The sequence below is a fragment of the Capricornis sumatraensis genome, chromosome X (genome assembly GCF_032405125.1).
Source record: "Capricornis sumatraensis isolate serow.1 chromosome X, serow.2, whole genome shotgun sequence".
Taxonomy (NCBI): domain Eukaryota; kingdom Metazoa; phylum Chordata; class Mammalia; order Artiodactyla; family Bovidae; genus Capricornis; species Capricornis sumatraensis.
The window spans coordinates 76,896,016-76,900,550 of NC_091092.1; positions in this window are offsets into that span (position 1 = coordinate 76,896,016).

A 4,535-nucleotide genomic window follows, 5' to 3' on the forward strand; every position below is an offset into this window, starting at 1 on the left:
TGACCTGCATACAGATTTCTCAAGAGGCGGGTCAGGTGGTCTGGTATTCCCATCTCTCTCAGAATTTTCCACAGTTTATTGTGATCCACACAGTCAAAGGCTTTGGCATAGTCAATAAAGCAGAAATAGATGTTTTTCTGGAACTCTCTTGCTTTTTCCATGATCCAGCGGATGTTGGCAATTTGATCTCTGGTTCCTCTGCCTTTTCTAAAACCAGCTTGAACGTCAGGGAGTTCGGGCGGCTGCGAGAGCCGGCTCACTATTTCAGCGTACCAGGAACAAATGATTGGAGATGGAAGAAAATTAAATATCCCTTACAATAGCACTAAACCAAATGAAATGCTTATTAAGAAGCTTAATGTAGTATGTGCAAGACTCGTATACAGGTACCTATTAAATATTGCTGAGAAAAATGAAAGAAGATGCAAATTAAATGGAAATATAGTATGTTTGTGGATCAGAAGACTCCAGAAGGTTTAAGATGTCAAGTGTGTAGTAATTCATTTATCGATTTGCCATAATCATAATTAGAATGAAAAGTTATTTCTAAAACTCATATGGAAATGCAGAGGAGATAGAATAGCCAAAGCCATTTGGAAGAGGACAAAGATGGAGGACTTACGGTACCAAATTCCCTGACTTAATGTGAACCTGTAGTAGTCGTGACAGTGTGGTATTACCGTAAAACTAGATGTATGGATCAGTGGATAAAATAGAAAGTGCAGAAACAGATGTACACAAAAATATGGTCAGTTGATTTGTGACAAAAGGTGCTAAGATAATTAAATTAACTGATAATAACTCTATTAACTAATAGAGCTGGAGAAAGGGAATCTCCGTATGGAAACCGCCAATAAACGTCAATACCTCACACTGCATGCTAAAAACTCTCAAAATAAATTATGGAGCTAAGTGTAAGTTGTAAAGCTACAAGACAATAATGGGAGAAAACCTTTGTGCCATGAGGTTAGGCAAAGATATCTTAGGTAGAACATTCATTCCAAAACTGAATCGTAAAGGATAAATAATCAACGGATCATCATGAAAGTTCACAATACTCAAAATCTTTTGCTTCTCAAAAGCCAGGGCTCTGTATCTCTGTGTGACACCACGTTTTACCCCTATTCTTAAGCCACATGACTGACCTTCTACTGAAACTCTAGAAGAGCAACCTGAGTCTACTTATGTTCAGTTGCAAAATCTGCGCTTTATTGTCTCAGGCGACTGCTTGCAAAGCTCTCCCCTTTCTCTATTTCCTGGCCAACTTCTTTCTTCACTCATTTCAGGCATGCCTTCTCTGGGCAATCTCTAAGACTCCATTCCAGCTCTCAAGGCTGGTGGCTGCCCCTCCTCCATCTTCTCATAGCCATCTCCCTCTATTGTTATCATCCTGGGTTTTCTGCCTTTTTGCCTTTTTTTTTTTTTTTTTTTCGGCTTCTCTCCCGCTGAATGACTTGGAGCAGTAACAGAACCTCATCCATTTCTGTCACCTCAGACCATGACCTGTGGTAGGCTCCTGGAGACAATCAATCAGTCCTGTATCCTCACATGTATATAAAAGATGTCTTCCTAAGCAACACCATTGTTTCAAAAACCAGATAAAGACTCTTAGGCCACCTATATCCTCTTTTCCTTCTAGTTACTGTGTGTAGGGGGCTCCCTTGAAGTTAGTGCAGCAGAGCCTCATAGTTCTAGGTGACAAACAGGGGCCACAACTAGGCAGCTTCTCTTAAAATCCAAGTGTCAACGATAGAATCTCATATAACATAGGACTAGGTAACAAGGAGCTCTCACCTCAGTTGTTCTGCTTTCAGCTTAGTCCAGGCCAGGCCCTTCCCCTTCCCCTCTGTCCCTCACATTTTCTACGACCGGCCCCCACCCACCAGGCCCCAAATCACCTGCCCACCACCCACCAGAAGCTGACTGTCTCACAGACATGGCATCTCATATAACCCGCCCCCACCCCCGCCACCCGAGAGGAAAAACTCTGCTCTTGATTTGGGCTGTGGATGCCATCAACAAGTTTACCTTCCTTTCTTTGATAACCCATTTGGACCCATATAGCTCCCTGGAGCTTTTAGGTACACAACCCTACGAATCTAAATGTGGGGAGGGTCCACATACACACCCCTGTCTATCACATCCCCACCAAATGACAACTCACCATCTGCTTTTTTTCTTCAGCAATCAGAAACCTGGCTTGAGCTTGCTGGGAGGTTCAGTGGAAAGGAGAAAAAGAGAGACAGAGAGAAGGGAAGGGTGGGAGTAAGACACACAACAACAGAAGGGATGTCACATACCAGAAATGTATCCACTGCTTCTTGAGCACATTGCACTGGGTTGCAGGAGGGAGGAAAGTCAGGGCGGGGCCAGAGGGGCTGGAAGGATGTGGAGGAGCCAGCTCCTCAGCCTCTTAGCACACAGCAGAGTCAAGAGCTTAGCTGGTCTCTTCAAAGAAGTCCCGTTGGTCACCACACACACATCACACCTTCCTAGAAGCAGGCTCTTCATTCCCTTCCGTCCACCTCCTGGTCTGGCAAGCCTGCTTTCCCTCTGGTGTCATGGAATGTCAGCCCCTGGGGCTGGGATGTGGTCTGTAGAGGTCACTGTTGTATCCCCAGCATCTGGAACAGTGTTGCAGTGTACATGCTACTTGTTGAATGAGGTAATGAATATCAGGGAAGGCAGGGAGATTAGGATGAGGCCGTTCTCTCTCGCCCTCTCTGTCTCTCTGTCACTTTTCCTACAGAACACAAAGAGCCAGCTTAAAGACACTGAGGAATTTGTGGTTTTGTCTGACACCATGTAGAACCCATCCAGTGGCACAAGCTTGCTCAGGGAGCCTGCTGGTCCCCAAGGGTGTTGGAGGAGCCAGTTCCAGAGAGCCCTGGCCTGTTTCACCAAGTCCTTCAGGTGAGAGGCTCAGAGCCAGCCTCTGCCTCTCTCGCTGCTCACAGCCAAGCCAACATGCTGCCCCTTCCTGCCTGGCCCAGAGAGCCCCCAGGCCAGGCCTGCCTTCCCTCAGGGTTCCCAGGGTTCAACTGTCACTCTGCTTTCCTTTGTAGGGGAGGATGTCAGACACTGGGAAGCTGAGACCTCAGGACCCACAGACACAGACCCATGAACGGTGACCAAGCTCCCTCTGCTGCCACCTATCCCTACTTTCCCCGGTTTCTCGGTCACTGGGCCTGACATTAATACTGGCACACTGGACTGTTTTCACTTCACCTTTACGACTATGAAGCTTTCAACACTGGCTCCAGCCTCAGGTGGATTGGGGGTTGTCAGTGGTGGTGGTGGGGTGGTGAAGGGTGGGAGATGGCATTTCACTTAGCCCTTTAAGGCTGTACTAGCTCCTTCTTGGGGCAGTGCCACTGAATCCTCGGTCATGGTTGCAATAGACTTCAGCCAATAAAGAGTGAATTTTCCACAGCAGAGAGCTCTGACCCTCATGGGCAAGGACTAAGCCAGGAATAAGAAAGGAATAACATCTCTCTTCTCCTGACACCACAGGGAGTCTTCATGTCTGAGAACAACTGCACAGCGGTTATATGGAAGGGGATGGGGGAGGTACTGGTGAGAAAAATCTCTAGATCCAAAGAAAAACTCTTAGCCCCACATACATAGAGTCAACTCCCAAGCACACACACTCCACCACAAGACAGCCCCTTCAACAGGCAACTTCGTCCCTATCTGCAGATTATTCGTTTTCATATGATGAGGGTTTTTATTTTTCCTTCCTAAGGTGACCTTGATATGTATTGCAACATAATATCAGTAAGGCAAGTCTGTCCCAGGGACATATTTGTCCCTTTTAACCCAACAACACAGAGAAGCAATGGCACCCACTCCAGTACTCTTGCCTGGAAAATCCATGGACAGAGGAGCCTGGTGGGCTGCAGTCCATGGGGTCGCGAAGAGTCGGGCACGACTGAGTGACTTCACTTTCACTTTTCACTTTCATGCTTTGGAGAAGGAAATGGCAACCCACTCCAGTGTTCTTGCCTGGAGAATCCCAGGGGCGGGGAAGTCTGGTGGGCTGCCATCTATGGGGTCGCACAGAGTCGGACATGACTGAAGCGACTTAGCAGCAGCAGCAGCAACCCAACAACATATGAAGGCCCTGTTAGGTGTTGCAACACCAAAAATCACCAGGCAGCAGATAAACATATAGGACGAGCTCTTCAATATCAAAGAGGATAACTGGCACACGCCAAATATTCTTTTCTCTTAACTCACGTAGTCCCCTATTCAAGGCCAGGAGTGGGGAGAAAAGTGCTCGAACAGCACCTGCTATGTGAAGTAATTGTCCTTTAGTTATTTAGAGGCCCAATGCTTTTGAGCACTAATGAATCCCAGGTGGTATAAGGCTCTGGTAGGAAACAACATTTGGGAGTCTGATAGATAGCTGCTGTACAGCCCTTTTCCTACATCCCTGGGGGGCAGCAAAGATGGAACCCACAGGTATAGAGGCATAGTGTGATTGGTTGGCTTTAGGTCTGGTAGCTCAGCAGCTATTCCTGGTGGCCTAGGAT